A 22,066-nucleotide genomic window follows, 5' to 3' on the forward strand; every position below is an offset into this window, starting at 1 on the left:
ATTCTCTCAAAATCACACAATACATCATAAGAAAGTGGCTAGGGTTATAGTCATATATATACTCTAGGGTTAGGCTTTAAGTTGGACCATTAAAGGGGTAAACGGGCCAAGATTCAAGTCATCCATAAGGGAATACAATTAGGCAGGGTGCAGCTCATGGACTTGGTTGTTGGATTTATTTCATTTATCGGCCCATGCCTATAAAATAATATTAACGCACGTTAACATCATAACCCGAGATTTATTGAGTATCAAAAAAAACCTAGTATAGGTTAAGGGAAAAATACATATATACCATACTTTTAAAATACGTTATCGAATATCAGAATCTTGTTTTATATATATATATATATATATATATAAAATAATAATAATAATAATAAAATTAGATTTAAAATGATTTACTCTCTTAAATCAAGGAGTCAATTACTAATTCCATCCAAAATAAACCCTTTTGAAAGCTTAATAAAACAGAAGACACCTGCCCCCAGGGCACATCTCCAAGTGGTAAAAGGGGAGGGTGGAGAAATCCAACTTTGCTTGAGGTTGCTGCATTAAGGGTTCGAATCCTGAAATATGGATTTGGCTCTTGGATAAGTGCAAGTGTACAAGCAGCCTTCCACCCTGTACCCTTAGAGGCATAACCTGCGATTTACCTCTTTCACGATACTCCAGGGCAGGGGTGGTGGGGGACCCTTAAGGTTAGGGTTTAACCTTTTTAAAACAGAAGACACCTACCAAACAAAGAAACTCAGAAACCAATACCACCTCTTCACTAAAAAATTGCCGGTAGACATCATTGAAATCGGTGCAACCAAAGGCGAAGGACGTTTGAGGTCACAGATCGATAATCATCATAAACTAGGAGAAGAGAAATTTGACATTTTGGGTTACAAATGTAGAAGATTATTGAGATACAAAAATTGTTCGTGATTATCATCACGAATAGGTCTTCGAGCTAGTTCAGATAACTATGATTTTTGAGATGATTTTTTTCAATTTTTTGAATCGCCGATTGTTTCCTACATATTTATAGTTTCTGTATTTGATTCAGTTAGCAGAGAATTATTGGACTCTTTCATTTTTATAGATTTGTGATTGGAAAATACTTTACAGATTTCATATATTGTGTGATATTGGATTGATAGCATAATAAATATATTAAATTGAAATAGTAGGATTCTATTTTTTTGGTTGATAATTGCATCTTTATTTTGATTAAAACATATTTGTCATAAATGAATATGATTTGTATCAATAAAAATGTAATATGTTATACTGATTTTGTTTGTCACCTATATCGTGTGATTGCGACCTATAATTTTATATTTATGTGCATATTCTTTAAATAAAAGAAAAATGAATGTGACTGATATTGTTTGTGTGGTTGTATCCTTGTATATTACTAGTATAGGATGTAAGGTGTTATACATTTTTTACATAATACTTAGTGTTGATTGTGACATGTTATTAATCTATGTAAACTATAAATTGTGATATGTAGTATTTATGAAATGTACACATGTTATATCTATTGACCTATGACTTGTGACTTATAATACATTTGTGACCATCGAAATGTGATTTGCGACCTGTGACTTGTGACTTTAATTGTCCTGTATGTGACCTCTAACCTGTAATTTGTGCATGTTAACATGTAACATGTGACCTATGACACGTGATCTGCAAATTTTACCCTGTAACTTCAGACTGAATCATTCAATGCTTAATCCTGTGAAGTATCGATATAAATTTTCATTATAAAGAAATTACCTGTGAAAAATGTAATATGTTATACTTATATTGTTTGTGATCTATATTCTTGTGATTGTGACCTATAATTTTATATTTCTCAGCCTATTCTTTAAATAAAATAAAATGAATGTGGGTAATATAGTTTGTATGACAGTGTTCTTGCATGTTGCTGGTATGAAAAATACAACGTTATATACTTTTTACATAATATATCAGTGTCAGTTGTGGCATGTTATTAATTTGTGTAAATTGTGATATGTAGAGTTTATAAAATGTAACATGTTATATCAACTAACTTGTATGTAATACATCAAATTCCAGAATTGAAAATTGTGACCAGTAATATGTTTGTGACCATTGACCTGTGACTTCAATTGACCTATATGTGACCTGTAACCTATAATCTTGTAATATATTTGTGATATGTGACTTGTGAACTGTGAATTTTGCCTGTAACTTCAGACTAAATCACGCAATGTTTAGTCTTGTAACGTATCGATATAAATTTTCATTGTGAAGAAATGACAATACAACACAACATGACATGAATTTTCACATACACGAAAATAAAATGCTTCACAAGATCTAGATAGTCAAAGCAAAAAAGAATACTAATTACTAAACATTAAATGATTCATGAACATATCAAACTGATATGTTCAAACACATACTATACAATGTCAGTTTAATATTCAATCTACTTCTGAATATTGAATACAAGTAAATAATGTTTGAAATGGATTTGATGAAATCATTTTGTAACATTTTTTCTCCTTTGCCTTTTGTCTAATGTGACAATGCTTAAACTGCAATGCAGCTATGTCCATTATCACTCTGTTAGCACATTCTTTGCCCCAATCATTGTATTTTTTCTGGAGACCAAAGATCTTCGGGAATAATGTACTTCCACTCCTACATTTGAATATTAAATAAATATAACATCAATATCAGATAGAAAACGCAACAATAAACAATCACAAATATTGGTACAACATTCATGTCACAAATATAGATAAAACAGGTCACAGACATAGATAGAACTATTTCAATAACAACAAGGTTGTAATAGCAGAAATTCTAGATATAAAACAAATGTAGGATGTATTGTAAGAAAAATGAGTTTTTCATTGAGTTTGATGAAATAAGTTACTTCATCGACTAAATCATTCTTCTTCAGATGTTTCCTTTATCTATTTCTATATTGGTTATAAGATTCATGTCACTGTCGAACATTATGGTCGTAGAGAACTAGTTCACAATCTTCAAAATCCCATTGAACAATTTCGTCACAATAAAAGCAAAGGTCAAGTCACATTGACAAATAAATGAAGAACATTTGATTACTACCACAATTGGAAGAAATGATTATGGTTTGTAGTTAAATTAACATTATGAAATCCTAATCTCCCAATAAAATACAAATACAACTTGCCCATGAACTCAAAATAAAATAAACATTGGATTAAAAATTTATGAATTGATGTACATTCTTCAAACTAGATTTTCCACCGGAACCAATTTTTTAGGAATTTTTTGTTTTTTTGTTTTTTGGAATGAAGATCTTTCTGTGCTTTTAGTTTTTTTTAATCCTAATTTTTCCATTCTCCTATTCATCCTTCAATGAGATTTTCGGCATACACTCTTTGTTAATACCACTCTCGATTTGGGTTTGTAATGAGTTAGTGTTCAATAAAATCTTGAACTATAAAATAGGGTATTTGAGAAAATGAATTAGGGAAAATATAATTAATAATAATACAAACGATGGAGGCTTCAAATATCTAATATCTTGACTATTGTGGAATCTTGAATTGAAGAATGGATTTTGACTTCTTTCTTGCTGGATGTGGAAGAAAGAAGAATAAATTTTGATAAGTTTTCTCTCTCCCACTATTCACGTAAAAGACAATAATTAATTAGTAATCGATTGTTAATATTGTATTTGAAATTTGATGTTAAATAATTTAATATAACCTGATTTAAGAAAGATTAAAATTAAAAACTGATTAATGAAATGTAAACTTAAAAAGTAGGGCTAGTTGTATTTTACTCATAGGCAAAATTTACAACTTGAGCCAAAGACTTATGCAAATGGGCTACCAATTAATCCAAAACCCACAATCTAATAACCCAACTACTACTTGGACCATCCACAAGTTTAGGTTATTTCCGAGTCGAGTCAAGTCCATGGTGTCGATAAATAATCCGACAACTATTTTAAATCATCGCCTGAATTATTGGGTATCAAAACACAACATGACCCTTGCTTATTCATGGACAATTATGATTTCAAGAAAAGTGACTGTAGTGAAACTAGTTGACATGCTGAAATGATATAAAAATATTATTTACAAATTATATTCCTTGACAAAAGACAAAAAATTGTAAAGTGGTCCTTAATCAGCATAAATATATGCAAGTTAATTCTTGTATAATGAAATGGTCTTTTTACACGCGTTATTTGCATTTAAAGATTCTTTACTGCAACCTAAATTGTGACATCATTGATTGTAAGTAATATTACTCGTGTTAATTCACATATGTAATGAGTAAGGTTCTAAAAAAGCACAAGATATGATAAGGCGACAAGATTGAACCTCAAATTTTAGAAGCCTAGGAGCAATAAAATATTTTCTTATTTAATATTATTTTAAGTTATTTATTATAAAATCTTTTTAATTATCTTTTTTATCATTAGAAATTAAAAATTTTGGAAAAATAGAAGACGATCGCCTTTTGATATCTAGACTTGCATTAAACGCACCTCTTGACACTTAAACCCGCATTAGCCACCCTTTTTGCACCTCCTCCCACACTAAAGGTTGTGGAGCTCCTTGAATTGGAAGATAAGCCATCAACATTCTAAACAAGATTAAAATTGATTTAGTGGAGGAACAACTTAAATAATACCCCTTCAAATTGATAAGTTTTGTAATTGTGTGATGCTCGGGCAACAAAGAATGAGGCTTTTGGACTTGAACAGGGCTTGGGTGTCAATAGGAGCAACATAGCCCGGACAACTTAAATAAAATTGGTTTGTGGAGGAACTACTGAAAATTTACCCCTATCAAATCGATAAGTTTTGTAATTGTGATGCTCGGGTGACAAAGAATGAGGCCTTTGGATTTGAACTCGGTATGGGTGTCAATAGGCGCAATACACGCCGACAACTTAAATAAAATTGGTTTAGTGAAGGAACAACTGAAATAATACCCCTATCAAATCGATAAGTTTTGTAATTGTGATGGCGACAAAGAATGAGGCCTTTGGACTTGAGCATGGTTTGGGTGTCAATAGGCTCAATACCACGCCGACAACTTAAATAAAATTGGTTTAGTGGAGGAACAACTGAAATAATACCCCTATCAAATCGATAAGTTCTGTAATTGTTATGCTCGGGCGACAAAGAATGAGGCCTTTGGACTTGAACAGGGTATGGGTGTCAATAGACCCACCACCACCCGAAAAAGACTTGTCTTTCATAACACACGATCAGTGCAATTTTTTCTCTTTTAATTGAGATTGAAAAGTACCAATAAAAACAGTCAATGTATAACTAGGAGCACGTTTCGAAAGTGTTTATGAATGATTTAAATTACATATAAATAAAAATAAGTGGTAAATAATGATTAGTACTTAGCATCTTTCGAAACGTGTGAATAAAAATAAGTGGTGAACAAGTTACTAGTACTTAATGTTGTTTTCAAAACATTTTTAAGGTTCAGCTATACTTTCACCGACATAAGCAACAACTGTTAAATGCATAACAGCATCAAATTGTTCTCTCTAAAAAAATTATTTACCTGATATCAAAATTGAGGAAAAAATTACCAAAAAAACACTCGATTTCATAATGAGAGAGCTGATTATTTAGTAGACATGATAGAAAAAAATATAAGAAGTTATAGCGAAGTGCAAGAAATTGTCACAGGATTTAACCGAGCTTGAGTTCAAATTCTTGAGTCGATCCCAGACATGAGTTCAAAATAGATTCTTTGTTTGAGATGGGATTGAACTTTCATCTGTTCAATGCTACTACTTGGTTTTTTTCAATTTTCTTATCTGGTTTTTGGAGGGGCTCTTCGAAGAACAGCTTCAAGGGTTGCTCGATTGGCCCTGTTTGTGGGGTTTCGGTCAGGGAGGCTGTTAGCCACCCTGTTTCTTCAGCAGAACCCAATTTTCAATTCTGTGCTCTATTTTTCAAGGAGTCGAAGGAGAAGTTGCAAATGGATTACCTTTGTTAGCTAGACGCAAGAGGAATCACAGCTCAAAAAACATAAAACTGTATGAACACCAAATTTAAAACACCCCGAATGGAAAATATGTTAAGAAGCACCAGTAATTTGTTTTGGAATTACAAAATCAAATAGTGCGCTCTAAAATGCAAATTTAAAATTTAAAGAAAATGTTCCACATTTTGATATTCTTAGTTTCATCGAAATGTAACCAAACTCACCATCATCGTTCCTAAATTCCTAATCCACTTCAAGACCACAGTTGAATATTTTCAACCACCAAATTGAGATAAAAAAAACATCCTTATCTCGTGCCAATGCATTGCTCTACAACAACCTAAATCTATTAAACGTGGAAATTGCTCTACCAAATTCAAGAAATCAAATACTAGTTTGATAGTTGGAGATTGGTTTTAACCATGTTCATCGAATCTTAAAACAGTGACAAAAATTTTTCAATCCGATTATAAGAAAAAAGTGGAGAAAAAACACAAAAGTCAAGAGTGTAGCTATGCATTTACGCTCGTCATTCTTTCCTTTTACTAAAATTTCCAACTCTTCTTGATTAGTTCGTTTCAAAAATCAAAATAATTAAAAAAATAAAAATAAAATATTGCTTTCTTTTCTTAATCTTGTGATCTTTCACGTGTTGTATCATTCATCAATTGGATTCTACCAAAAAATAATTAACAATATGAATTGTTTAATAAATTCTCTATTCACATAATGCAATGCAGATGAGGCTTAAGAATTAAGCGACTGTTTGTTACATATTAAAATTCAGATTTTAATATAAGTCAAAGTCAACATCTAATTTTAACCACATGTATTATGAGATTCACAACTTTTCAACCATATATCTCATTAATTTTTATCAAAATATACTTAAAAATCTGATTTTAATCCCGATCCTAATTATAGGCAACAAAAGGGGGAAAAAAAGTCTGCAAATTATGCAAGCATGAAAAAGATGGTCATAAAAAATAACTAATTGTAGGACCTCTTTTGGATTTTACATACAGCCTTTGACCCGGTGTCGCCGCCTCCACACGTAACCACTCCTATACCAACAGCTCCACCGATAGCTTACGTGTCTTTCTCTATCTCCATATCTCTATCTATATATACACACACATACACATTTGATTTCTTGAATCTTACCAAACAATATTATTCATTCTGTTTTGATATCTTTATCATCAAAATGAGTAGCTACAATCAGTCTCAAGGTTTGTTTCTTGTTTCTTTTTCAGTTTTCCCTTTACGGAATTTGTTTTAGTATGTTGTTTTGAAGTATAATAATATTCCCCCAGCAGGCACTACATATCCGGATGAAGGGAAACCAGAGACAGTCATGGCACCACCACCACCGGCTGGTTATCCCGTAAAAGATGAGCATGATCAGGACCTCCGCCCCACCACCGAGGAAAGTCAGTCTCGGGGTGATGGCTTCTGGAGGGGATGGTGAGTCATCTCTCTATCTATTTCCTTTTGACGTGTCTAAAATCAATGTGCCATAATTTTCACTTTTTTTTGATGCAGTTGTGCTGCGTTGTGTTGCTGCTGCGCATTGGATGCTTGTTTCTAAGGAGTTGGTTCACATTCATGAATCATAATTTGTGCTTCAGTTTCATATATTATTTATGTCTGGATTGATTTGACACTATTTATGTATTATTGGTGTTGTTCCTTCTATTTCTTAGTGTTGATATTCATTGGATAAAGAAGAGTTGCTCCATAAGTTTTAGAATTTTGCTACTTTACCCCCTTTGATTGACATCCTCTGACATGTCGTGAGTCTAGCATGAATAAAACAATTCCCAAAAAAAAAAAAAAAAAGTGGGTTCGACGTTGTTAGAATCGATCACCTCCTCTGTCAAAAAATTCAGTCACTGTAGCGGAATTGTAATTTTTATCGGGTCATGTGGCTGAAATTGTCTACAGTTTTCGATATATGAAACTTTAACAATTACAAAATATGATAGACTATCTAATAGATAAAACTCTCTTATCAAACGTGTATATGTTATAGATGCAACGATATAATAAAATGTAACAAATACTAAAACCCATATCATAAAAATTTAAGAGAGAAAAATAAACAAAATGCCAAGTATTTTTTGCACATTCATAAATAATTAAGATTCCAGTATTGTATATAGAAGTAGGTCAAAGAAGTTGACAATAATAAAATGAAGCCATGGCTATAAGCCACATGCTTTTTATCTCTTCACCAAATAAAAAAATATGAAAAATACCTGAAAATTTGATGAATCACTTTATGATATTATTTCCTTGTCATCAACCATAAAAATATCAGCAATATTCACATTAAAATAAAGCTAAATGACAACGATAATTTTTTTTATCTTTCTAATGTGCCAAAATAATGGTCATCGTATAAATCCAACCACCATTCGATTGGGCAACATAAACAGTGCTGACACCTAACAACTTTGTAATAATCCCATTATTGTCCTTCAATTAAGTTGTGTTTGAACCACCACCTTTAGCGATGCTTCTTTCTCGTCCTTGTCGATTATATCCATTAAATGCTACGTTGATATGGCTTTGGCCGCCTTAACATTCAAGCACGCCAATCTCACTTTTTTCCGGCCAATGACTTTATCAATTTCCGAGAACAAGAGGAAGAACACCTCCAGAACACATCAACCAAAGATGATTCCACATCCTTGGCCTTCTCCTACAATGCGACAAGCTCCTCAATGCCCTCCAAGTCCATCACCCTTTTAATCGAACTAGTCTTTGCCGTGCAATGTACGGATTGAGTTATTTTGAAGGTAATGTTAGTGCATTAAATGTGATTGATTCTCGTGAATTATATCTTCAACTCCATATTTGCTATTGCTATACTAAGATGGACTTTCCCTTAATTTTTGTGTGTGATAGAATTAAGAACAGACTGACTTCACAGAAGTTTCTTTAGCCTAGCTTACAATATTTTTCACATCAGCTTCCAATATGGATGACAGTCCTACAGAATGATCATTCTCCATAGGCAAAGGCACCAATTTCTTTTCACTTATAGCCATCAAAATTCGGGAATAAATATAAATCAGCTAATAATGTAACAAAACTTTTTAAGGACGAAAACAGGAAGCCAGTGTAACCATTCATTGATTCCTCCTCTTGGTCTTGTAGCCCAGTGTAGAACCAGATAAACAACATGACACAATCATAGCGAGATAATAAATATTACAAGTATTCGTCCAAACAAGACAACTTAAGATGGAACTATCAGTAGTGCTAACAAACAAGAGAAATCAGGGTGGGTGGACCTTTACAAGAAATTGAAAATTATATAACAATTTATGCATGTAAAATAACATGCATTCAAACTCTAATAATCGTTTCTAGAAACTCTCATAATTGAATGGGAAAAAAAAAATTCCATTACGATTCCGCTCTACATAGACTAAATTCATTAAAGACTCAGAGATGCACGCAAAATTGAACAATAAACAAGAACCAACATTTCAATTTTAGATTCATCACAAAATGACAAGGATCTATAGTATCACAAAGGAAAAAACACAAATATTTAATTAGACTAAACGACTCTAAAAAGTAACACAAGTTTAGAGGTTTTAGAAACTTACATTCAAGTAAGCATTAAACAAGTTTCAGTAACCCCTTCAATGGTATCATGCACGAGAAGAATGTGTACACGCTCCCCATACTTGGCATCTGCACATTGATGAACAGAACAAACACCTCATCTCAGTACCTAACCCTGAGGAGGTTTCTAAGAACCTTATTCATCAAAATCTTTAGTTCATCACAAGTGTCATATGCAAAGGTAATGTAGAATGTGTCCTTTATTTCCTTAACCTACACACAAAATCAGATTAAATATCTAATTTATTCATGTGCTCATGATGCTTAACTAAATCAGGATTTTCAAGTCCTATTTGATTTATTTATTTTTTAATTTTTTTTATAAATATGCAAGTTCTAATATCTATGGTATTCTGATCATCAAACCATAGAGAAGAATCAAAATCGTAAACATGCTGTGAACAAAACAAATAGTAGTCATTATGTTATGTCTCTATTGATATACTTAAATTTCACTTGACGAAAATTTCTATACTATCTTTCATCATGTAAAAATGTAACAAAAGATAACCATTAAAACCCATGAATTGAAAATCCTTTCATCAATTAATGATTCAAAAATACATAGAATTCATCTTCTAAATGATGAGCACTAAGTTTTTAAATGTAGGAACATTAAGAAGCATTGAGAGATGACCACTTTAACAAACTCTGAAACAGATGAAACAATAAAAATCACCAGAACAACCAAAGAAGCAATTATCCTGGCTAAACGAATTTGTTTCAAAAATCTTACTCAGTAGAGATTGCGCGCACTGCAGTTGTTGATTTCACCAACTAAAAAATAAAATGGGACCCTATGCACAGTCAGGTGCTGGTTTGAAGATTCATAAACTTTCGACAAAAAGTTCACTAGCTGATGATTCTCAAAAATTGCATAACAAAATTGGCAAGTGGGATAAATTAATGACTTAACACACTTTATGTTCAACATATATTATGTTTTTCTTTCAATGTTTAACATAATTTTAACTTCTAGAAATGTGTCTTTCTTAATAATGCATCTTGCATTGTTCACCATCCTCTATTCTTATCCGATCCCTATATAAAGAACCGCCTGAAATCAGCATTTCCACCATGAAATTCTCACGAAAACAAAGGAATACTCATTTTCTTATACTTTTTTGTTCATATGAAATCCCAATTGAAAATGGCAACCAGTTTATCCATCAATATGATCTTGATATCTGTATTTTTGTTGATCAGTTTTGCTTCTACAGCAACAATATTGGGAAATCAAGATCCTATGCTTTTGAAATACTTATGGCAAGATCACCATTAATCTCATCTGGTATGGAAATTTCAAGCCATTCTAGAAAGCCATAATATCTAAGTTTATTGTCTCATTATTGTCTTCAAAATCTAAGGCTCAACCTTCTATTTCTACATGGTGGAGAGCTATAGAGAAGTACTATCACCTGATCAAATCAAAGAAATCATCTTCCCTACAACTGATCTTAGGCAATCAAATCTCTTGTGAGAATTGCTCATTAGGTAAATCACTCACAATGCAGCAAGTAAAACAATTAGCAGCAGAAGTGATAAAATTATCAATGCCATTAATGTAGTCTTGACTTCAAAGGATTAAGTGCTATCTTAAACAATTAGTTAAATTATTTTACCATAAACCAAAACTTCAGAACCTTCCGATGGACAACTTTAGCTAAAAAAAATAAAAAAATGTTGAGAATGAAAATTAAATGAGTTTGTATAATCATTTATTTATTGACAGAATCTGAATGAATTCCAGTAGTTTTTGTTCATCTAATTAAAATCTACATACAAAGTGGGAATGTACCTTGCAATACAATGCAGGCATGTTGAGTCTGCTGATTTCCAAAAGATATTCACAACCTGATCTAAAGATGATATAGCCTTTGCAAAACCCCAATAAAAAATACATTCCATCAGCAACTTCTAAGCGCACACAAATAATTTATCAAGAACCCAAACCCGATATGCTATTGCAAGGAAAGGCTGCACACTTGGGATAAATGACATCTAAAATGAAATAAAGATGAGAAAAGCTTTATTAATAAAGAAAAAGGAGATCTTATTCTTTGAATAAATGAGTATATGGTCATCAAACATGCAAAGTATTAGGAAACCTTATTCTGTCTCCGAAGTATCCCTTTAACTTCAATAAACATGCATGTATGGTTTTGAAATTTTTTGATGATATCGAAGAAAGTAAATGATTAAATACAATATATTAGACAACAGTTACATTTAAAGGTTGCATTTTACAATTTTGTAATTCTTAAATAATTAGCCTTTGTTTGAGCCCCCTTTTTTACCAAAGAATACACAGTGTGACAGTGATTTTTTGGGAACATGTGGTTAAAAAGTAGAAAAACAATTGGGTTTATGTGCAAATTATTTTGTTGAGAGTGTATGGTTAAAAATGAGTTTGAAAAATTATTAATTTTTCAATAATGGGGTTGAAATAGGCAAATGCTCATATTGCCTGTTTCTGAGGCCAAATACTCCGCACTAAAGATTCTTAAGCTAATCCCTTCTATCTTTTTCCTCCATAAACCATTTTTAGAACATTGCCGCTTTGTTGATAGGCTCACCATCACCATATCTGCAACCAGCAAACAACCACCAAAACTTAAATTGCATACTAACTCATTTACCGTCCAATTTTTTGGTAGATGCAGTTATGCATTCATTTTTGAAAATTAAAATCATATGCACACAAATAACTAATCACTATACATTTGGTACATACATTTACACAAATTTGTGTTTTTATCTAATTCAGATATGGCTAGAAGTTAGAATTGGTGAATTTACGTTTCAAGAAAGAAGAATGCCAAAGTTTCCTTCCTTAACTTCTCCTTATACTCTTCATATCGGATGCATAATCATCTTATAGATTTACTCAATAGAAGCAAAGCATACACACAGAATATTCCATCTAAAATGGAAAATGAACACGAAAACTCACCATATCTCTCACTTTAAACTTGGCTTTCTCATATCTAGCTTTAGCTTCCTCAGCAAGTGCCTGATACAACAGCAAAAATAATAGTTAGTTCACTAAATACAGTCAAAATAAGGTGCTTGCAGCCGTTACATTGTGCAAGCAGAAATTAAGTAATTTCCCTGAAAACCTCCTTACCTTCGACTTATTTTCAATTATTAATTAATTTGACCGTCCCTGTCAACTTCTATATATTGCCTCAAAGTAAATTTACTTAAAAGTTGAAAAGTAAACTTCTGTGAAAATAAGAAAGTTATACTAGGTGTGGCGACAAAAAGAGTATTACTTCTGTTTTAACCTTTCGGCACTAATTTAAAACTCTAGTCATTCACTTTTCTTACAGAAAATTCCAAAGTCATTTTTCTTTATTCGCTTTTCTTTGGAGATTCATCATAGAGATAAAATAACTTTTTAACTTAGCAAAGCCTTTCGCAGTACCAGTTTGGGTCCCATAAAAATGTTGATTTTCTTCTTTTCATCATCCACTTACTCCAGCTCCACCACAGCCTTGCACACCATCGATTTCGATGGCGGCACCACCACCTTCTTGGCCGATCCCACAACACAGCGCCTCATGAGAATCACGACACACCCAATGAGCAACGCTATAGAGGTCGTTAGCACCATCATCAAGTCCTGTTCTCCAGCAATATCGCCACGATTGGCTGGCATCATCCACCGCCTCTCTCCCCGACTATTACCTTCACCTCTATCACACCTACGATATTCTGTTCCTCGACCATAGTCGTCGATTGAATTTGCAGGGAGTTCTCTTTTGCCTCTACCATCGAGAGAAATTTAGGGTTATTGTGAGAAACTTTTGGTAATGAGATATTTTGTATCCATATGTAAAAGACCATTAAGCCCCCTATTTGGAAATTAGTAAAATAGAATTGAAGGATAAAATGGGAAAAACAAAGTACTTCATAAATGAACAGTAAATGGTGGATTCACACTTTTAAGAGAGTACGGATTATTGCATTTCACAGCCAACCATGCCATTCGGTAGTCCTTCAATGGCACTAATCACGTCCACATCATTGACCTCAACATCATGCAGGGCCTCCAATGACCAGGAATGTTCCACATCCTCGCCTGAAATTGCGTAAAATCGAGTTCATTCAAATCATCGGCCTTCGACCCTCCATGAAGCTAAACAAGCCAGCAGTTACAAAAAGATCATTTAGGTAATAGCTAATAATGCTCCAAATCGAAAAGCCACAAGTCAAATAATTGGGTATAGCTTTGGACACAACATATTGTTCACACTTTAAATCTTTTTTGTAACGAACCGAGCCATTTACCCAAGCCGTTATATCATACGTATTAACCATTTTAGAAGTGCATTTGGCCCTCTTACCCCTTACGACTTTCTGCTGCATTCTCCAAGATTTGAACCCAATACATTTCCCTTAAGAATGAATTAAATTGAATCATGGTACCAATTGGACAAGTGCTTCGAAGAACATTGGTGCAGCGATGAAAGTTGACAAACACTAAATTTCATAGGAGAAATGCAATTGGAAAACTGGAGTTCACAATGATGAAACGGTCATAAAAAATTTCATCATGATAATCTCTATGATATTGGCAATGTTTGATGAATTTGTGCAACTGAAATTTTTTGATGTAGCAGGGCGTGATTTGCTTCAACAATTCTTATGCTCAAAAAATTTAAACTTATCAAGGGTATCCTCCAAACTATGATGCAACAAGTATAAAATTTGTTAGTATTAAACTAAAAAAAAAAATTAAAAAAATAATAAAAATAACAATAATAATAATCTGTCTAGGTGCAACTTAAGATAGAATATAAGTTAAAATAGATCTCCCATTCTATCTATTTACAGAAAAAATAAAAATAAAAAAGGTTAATGCTCTTATTTCAGTACCATCAATTTTTGAAGTTGGCATCACATCCATTTTACTATAAATGCTAGATGGCCAGATTTCACCACAATTTTAAATCAAGATAAGTTGCCATTGTTTCTTCATTACAACTTAGCATCAGATATCTTCATCAAATATGTGCACAGATATGTTGACAGACATAAATGATACCTGCAGTCTATAAGTAACTTCAAGAGCTTCAGGCAAGCTAATTCCAGTGGTCACCAATAGTATTATAAACTCAAACCTCTCTGCTCTAGATTGCTTGTTTTCATTAATGTACCAAGACAAACTTGAGAAAGGAAAAATCAATAAGATTACAAAAGATGGTGAGTCACTTCCAGGAAATCGTGCACAAGACAAAAACACAACGTATTCAGGTTTCAGGAAAGGAGAGAAAAGGTCTTACAAGAAACTAGGAGTATAACAAATCTCTATATACAATTCAGATATCTTGTAAAATATCAACCAATTACCAATAATGAGAGACACTTCAAACCTTGAAACTATTATGAAAATGTGAGTAACTAAGATTTCTTTCTTCTACATCCTTTCTATTATTCCTTAACTTCTTTCAATCCTCGAACATGTAATATCAGACAGCCCAATTGGCTTCTTTGCCCAGTAAGAAAAGAAAACCCCAAACCAAGAGAGTGAAACAGTTCCCTTACATAAACTAACTCCAGGACTAATTCTGGGTCCATTTTCAGTTTCGAAGCCGCTGAACCTTGACAGTATTTCATGTACCAATGAAATCAGGAATCAGCTCATTACATGGCCAAACCGCTCTGCTATATGATGTCTTTTAAGCATTTAGTGCTAGTATATATAAGGTGACATTTATGTTTAAGAGTGTATGTGCATGTAGATGTATTGTATGTGTAAAACACACAAGTGGACGTGTGTGAGTATATAAATGTATATACAAATTATACGTGTCTACAAATATGCAAGAGTATGAATGAGTAGTTAGAGTTTTGAAGAGATTATCTTAAACATTAAAGTCACATCAAACACCGTGAAATGCATTACTTGAATACGAAAACATTTCTTGAGTGATACTAGATGTTAAAGATCTTGAAATTACTATTTAAAAAGGTTAAACTAATATAATGGCATTTTACCTCGTAACACAAGTAATCACATGGGCCAACATAAATCAATTAAACGATTCAGTTTTTCCCAAAAAAAAAAAAAAGCACAATTGGACACATAATAAACCAAGCATTATCTAAACAATTCATAATAAAACATTTAAGAAACCTAAAAATCTAATTGCAATTTGTTAAAACAAATGGAAAAACTAAGTACTTATTCAAGAATTTCGATTATTTGAATTAAAAGAAAATAAATCAAGAGAAAAGAAAAGAAACTATTAGACAACGAGAAAAATATAAAAGAAAGAAAAGATCAAAAATCACGTGTGGTAGGTCTGTTGCTCCTTGTCTGCTGCAGAAAAGTTCCAACTTCACTAGCAGGAAAAAATGGAAAAAATTCAGATCCAAGTGGTATCAGAGCATTTAACCTGGGTAAATAGCAGAAAAGATAAGGAAGAAGAACTCGGTACCGTAGAGGGAAGGACAGATGAATTTGCAACAAAATCCAGAGGGCATCAGCATCTATAAGAGGATATCTCCAGAAATTAAACAGGTTGCAATGCAATTTTCCACCAATGCACACTGAGACATTACTGGAGAGGGAGGGAGTTGCAAGGAAGCATCATGATTTGAACCCAGGCGATTGGACATACCAGCACAATAATTAAGATCCTAATGTCTGAATATTCAGGTTGAGCAGATTTCTCCAAGAATATTATGAGGGAAGATAAATTAGAAGATAAGGATGAGCTCAGTGGTATGGCGATGGAGGAACTCTTGCTTAATTCCATGGTGGGGATGACAAATCTGCAAACACTCAGGGACATATTGCTCTTAAGGATGTGACGGTCCTTGTTGACTGCAGAAGCATAATATGATGGAAATGGCCCTGCAAGTTGAGAACCGAACCAATTTCCTCACAGGCATTTGTACACCAGAGCCCAGTCAGGGAAAAATGCCAGCCCATATATACAAGGATAATCGACCCCTTCAAAACCACCTGATTAGCAAAACTGCTTCACCTTGAGGAAATGAGGATTTTTGGTGATGGAATAGCGATAAACCCTTTGGACATATGTGATGCTAGGAAAGTGAAGGGAAGAAGCAAGCAATGAAAGTGAGGGGAAGCAACAAGTAAAGAAAGTGGATGGAATCAGCAAGGAAAGAGAATGGAAGCAGGAGAGAATCAACAAGCAAGGAAAGAGGAGGGAAGAAACAAGGAAAATGGAGGGAAGCATGAAAGAAGCATCAAGAAAAGAGAAGGGAAGTTTTGGGAAAATATACTGCATACCAAATAAATAAAGGGTAGGGAGTCTGTGGATGCATTGAGAAAAAAAATAAGAGTGAGTTGCGTCGAGATAGTAGGCCTTTTGAAAGCCTACGTTTACATTCTTATTATTCTTCACTACCAAAGTAAATACCCTTTGATAATCCAGATCCTTGTCAGAAATTAGCATATTCAAGAGTTGAATTAAGGTCAGATAGACAAAGACAAACATCTACACTCGAGATAGTTAGACAGTTCACAAAGGCAACCAAAACAAGGTTAAACTAGTATCGATTGTAAAGTAAAAGTTCGATCTAAAAGTAAGTGAAATGAAGTAATTAAAAAGTACTTGACTTGGTGTAGTGGATTACTTGTTTACAAGTATCCAACACTATTATGGAATACAATTTAATTTTTGTCCAAACCATGTAATAGGTTTCCCTACCAACTTCGATTAACCATTTTCACGAAGTAATGACAAATGCATAGTAGTTCTTTGTAAAGCCCATTTGATAGAATCTCACATGTTGGACCCTCTTGTGTCAACCTCGGGCACTTGATAAAGTAGAATAGAAGAAGAGGATGTATGTAGTCGCTAGACAAGTATGGAATAAGCCTCTAGTTAAGTTGAGGTTAGGCATAAGACGATTTATCTGCCTACAGATTAACAATAAAGATGGATAAGCAGACATTATATAAACCATCAATTTTAACAGATTACTCTTTAATACGCGTATAATCTAAATGCAGTAGTAATAGTCCTGTATCTAAATTGAACTTTTCGCAAAGTAGCAGAAAGGATGTCTTTAAGGGTGGATTACAAAATAACCAGTCAAAAGATTGTTAATGCCTGCACTCTATAAAGTATGAGATATAAGGACACGAAAAAGAAAAATAAAAGGAAGGTAATCAAGGCATAATCTTGCAGCATCTTCGTATCCTTCTTTCAAGCCCAAGCAGAGAAAGCTTGAAATTCAAATTCTTCGTGAACTAAAAAAATCTAATACAACAAGCCTTCATTAATACTACAGCTGTTTCCAAATGAGTTGTATAATAATGTGCCTTACTGGAAAATTTAAATTTTAGTGCCATCAATCACCACTGAAGGTTATTAATAATTTACCCGTTATGTTACCGTTGGGAAACTTTTACAAATTATTGACCACGAACTAGCCGTTATAGATTACCGTATATACCTTTTGACCCTAATTTCTAGAGCAGAATGCGATTACTAATTATTTCCTATAAATAGTGAATAGTGCTTCATGTATAAACCAAACAGTCTCTATACAACAACTTTTACCTTATTGCACAATTGAACAATGTCAACAATGGGAACCATAAGTCTAGGCTATGAACCCAAACCTCGCCGATATCATTACTTTCGCAGCTCTATTCTAGTGATACATACCATTGCCTGGACAACACCAGTGGAAGATGCGTGGAAGCTAAATTTCTCTGCCTGTGCCCCTAATGGGCTGAGGCATGGAGGAGCTGGTTATGTCCTTCGCGAGCATCATGGCATCTTCAAAGCCGCTCGTGCAGAGCCATTGCCAAATGATTTCAGCCACATCGAAGCGAAACTTGTAGCTCTTAATTTGGGTCTACAAGAAGCAGTAGTACAAGGCATTGATTACCTTGAGGTTGAGGGACATTCGCCATATGCAATGGAGCTGGTTATTGATGACGAGGCACCACTTGCGCCCTCGATAAGACCCATCGTCCATAAATGCCGTAAACTTTTACGACAATTTAAACTGGTGAAATTTCACCCTGTAGCGGCATATGCCAACAGGGCGGCAGCGAAAATAGCAGAAATGGCAACTAATGAAACAGAGATACAACGCTGGACTATGGAACCTCCCGACGAAATAGCTAAAATTCTGGTTGACGACATGACGGGGTATTGGGAAAGTATATATAATTAAGGCATTTGTCTATCATCAAAACAATGTGTTCCTCCTAGGCAGAAAGGCAGAGTTGCCAGAGAATGAATAAATGAGGGATGCAAGATTTCTATATTAATAAGATATCTTTTTATCCTAAGATACACCTACACCCCATTAATTACCGAATAATATCAGAAATTGAATTGTTGTCCCATTAACCTCCATCATTTTGTCAGCAAGAAAAAGCATAACAAGTTATTCCAGAAAATGAAAAATAATTTAATCATAATTCGGTCCAACAATAAATAGAATTATTTAAAGTAAAAATACGCAAGTCATCAAGTAAAAACCTGGTCAGAAAAAAATAAAGCACACATCAATTCCAAAGATTGGAAAAAGAAGATTCTATTTATTTATTCTTTAGGGAATGGAGAAGAGGAAAATGAATTATATGTATTACCATTTTCAGTATTTCAGCAAAAACCATTTTTCCTTTTAGTGGTGAATGTTTCTATTCCAGATTCCACGCAAAGCGATCCATGAGAGGCAACTGTGGAGAAAAGAGAATGCCTCTTTTACTAGTCAAATTAGAATGGGGAAAACAATTATCGTCATGCATATCCTGTAGAATCGGAAATAGTCATTTTTTTTTTCTGTTCTTCAGTCCCTCCAAGAAACCTAAAGTTATGAAGTCAAAATAGAAGAAAAAATTATTCTATTTATTTCATCAACGAGTATTGCACAAAACTGAAAAAAAGAAAAGGTTAACCTAGCAAATCAATATTATAAGGTCAAAATATAAGGGTCGTGTAGTTTTATTTTAACGAGTCTTGTACACATAGTTATTAAACTCGAATTGGATTGGACAAACCCAACAAACCAGACTCTCATATATTTCAATCGCTAACAGTTGAACAGGTAAATATTCAGATGAGACAGCCTCGGTCCAGTTGAGTTAGTATATTCCAATAATTAATTGCTGAACCGGTAGACATCTGAATAAACTGACCGACTTTCTAATAACCCAGTGAACCAATGCGGTTTACCTACGAGTAATTTTTTTTTTCTTTTTTTCAATTTTCAAAACTAAAGCAGGAACTTTATTATACAACCATATTAATACAAGAGAAGATCGCTAGTCTATTATGCTATATTGTTCAAATTTGGAACTTTATTATACAACCATATTTTCCTCATTTTATTGAATTCTCTTAGATTAGAACGAGTCTGCCGAAGTCAATGACCATGACTCAGGGTAGATAATGGGAATTTAAGGCTTGGGATACTCAACTAATAGTACCTTTTGGATTGAACCATAAGCCCTACAGTTGTTGAGTGGAAGCTTTGAAGGCCCAATAAATGATATATTCTGAAATTTCCTCTTGCTTCTATGGCTTATTTAGGACTTGAAATCAATTTGATCAAATCTGCTGAATTCTGTTATTTGATAAAAATATCTTACAAGTCCAGCATGTTAGTTGCTAGAAACCTGCCTCTGTTGCTAGAAAGTGCTTTCTACAAATTCAGTCTAACTTGTCTGCAATTATTTTCCAAATCTCACCAACTCAAGATTTTAATCATTGGTTGCAGAAATGAAATTTGTCTTGCTTAACTTGGTATGTCACCATTAGGAACATGCCCAAAGATAGTCCCTCTAGTGTTACTCCCAAAAGTATATTTTAGTTGGTCTCTTGTTTCTCTACTCATATTTGAGGTTGGAAACTAAAGGGCAAATTTATGAAATGGCATAGAAAGTGACCTTCTCAATTAATGTTCTGTGGAATGGTCTGGATACTCGTTCCTCATCATATGGATCGAATTCTATGAGGAAAGTTCGAGGATTATTAATCCCAAATCCGAAACTTAGTTTAAAGTTCAATTACATTAGCCTACCTATTGATGAATGCGCCGCGGAGTCTAGTCTCTAGAACAAGAGTAGAAGATTCCATAGCAGTAGCGCAGTCATAAACCAAAGAGCTCCATCGAATCCAGTAGTTCAGCATTCCGTCTAACTTCAAGATCCTATCAAATAATTTCTTAAAAAGAAATAAACAAATCCTTATGCTAATATTCATTATCCAGTATCTGAAAGAAAATTCAGGCAAGATTCATACAAAAACATTTACGCTTGGAACTGAGAAAGCAAGTCCAATTATTTAAACGTTAATTGTGGGTTGAATGGGGGAAAGCGAGTACCAGAATAAAAACCCTCTTTTCTTAGAATTGGAGAGACGAGCAGCAGATGAAGAAGGAAAACCGGAACAGGAAACTCATTCAAAGGACGCAGCACAGGGAGTAGCAGCTATTTTCAAATACAGCTTCAGCTTCAGCTTCAGCTTCAGCTTCAACTTGCTTTTCTCGCCCAGTTGCTTTCTGTAACAGTATGCAAGAAAATCTTGATTTATAATAAAAATTGGGGAAAAAATTGGTTTCTTGTTTGGCTACATTTTAACAGGCTGGGGAGAAAAATGTACTTTTGAATTGTAATTTTTTAAAGAGAATTTATAGTTAAAAAGTAGAAATAAATTTTAAATTTATATATTATTTTATCGAAAAATGTGTGATTGAAATTGGTATTGTGTTTTGCAAATGGCAGTGAAGCAAGTGGTTGTGGTGGAGACAATGGTGGTGAGGTGGCTAAACGTTTAATTGGTGTCAGTTTTGGGATTGGGTTAAGGTTGGGCGAAAAATATTTGTAACCAATTACTTGAATGTTTGTGACCAACTATTTTGGAGTGGAGGAAGGGGCAGGGATAGGGGTGAATGGGATGGCATGGGATGAACTGAAGAGTGCATGTGGCAAATTAATTTGATAATAAGTTGTGATTTGTGGTTTAAAAAAAACAAAAAAAAGATGTAACTAATTAATTTGATAATTTACAATTGTAAAATAAGTTGTGACTTGTAAAAGTTGTGATTTGTGGCAAAAAAAAAAAAAAAAAACAACCTATTAATTTGATATTCGTGACTATATGTAACTTGTAAAATTTGTGATTCGTGGCCAAAAAGATGCATAATCAATTAATTTGATTATTTGTGTCTTTAAAATAAATTGTGATCTATAAAATTCGTGATTGAAAAATAATATGTGACATATTAATTTGATATTTTGTTATCGATAAAGAAATTATGACCTATAAATTTTGTGATATGCGACTGTAACGTCCGTAATTGTGAGTAATACGTAATTATGACCATAAAAAATATAATTAAGACCCAATTTTTGAAATGATAAAATTAATTTCCTAATTTTGAAATTGTACTTTGCAATCTTGAGAAAATGTATTTTTGGTTTAACGTAGCCA

At 33.3% G+C, this 22,066-nt stretch overlaps 2 long non-coding RNA genes across 22 annotated transcripts; one reads left to right on the forward strand and one right to left on the reverse strand.

The window, feature by feature from the left end:
* The first annotated feature begins 7,102 nt into the window (after positions 1–7,102).
* LOC111402067 lies at positions 7,103–7,740 on the forward strand. Of its 2 annotated transcripts, none has more exons than XR_002704159.1 (3): positions 7,103–7,219; positions 7,304–7,454; positions 7,533–7,740. It is a non-coding gene; the product is annotated as an uncharacterized LOC111402067 (long non-coding RNA). The 2 variants fall into 2 exon arrangements; XR_002704158.1 differs by having other exon boundaries at positions 7,112–7,219; positions 7,307–7,454.
* A 385-nt stretch (positions 7,741–8,125) lies between these two features.
* On the reverse strand, positions 8,126–21,158 carry LOC111402068. Of its 20 annotated transcripts, XR_002704169.1 has the most exons (7): positions 20,958–21,156; positions 20,655–20,797; positions 14,680–19,311; positions 13,575–13,713; positions 13,057–13,399; positions 12,583–12,642; positions 8,126–12,216 (listed from the first exon to the last, which is right to left on the reverse strand). It is a non-coding gene; the product is annotated as an uncharacterized LOC111402068 (long non-coding RNA). The 20 variants fall into 20 exon arrangements; XR_002704165.1 differs by having other exon boundaries at positions 14,680–20,783; positions 20,958–21,158; XR_002704166.1 differs by having other exon boundaries at positions 14,680–20,797; positions 20,958–21,158.
* Between the last annotated feature and the right edge of the window lie 908 nt (positions 21,159–22,066).

The sequence above is a fragment of the Olea europaea genome, chromosome 10 (assembly GCF_002742605.1).
Source record: "Olea europaea var. sylvestris chromosome 10, O_europaea_v1, whole genome shotgun sequence".
Taxonomy (NCBI): domain Eukaryota; kingdom Viridiplantae; phylum Streptophyta; class Magnoliopsida; order Lamiales; family Oleaceae; genus Olea; species Olea europaea.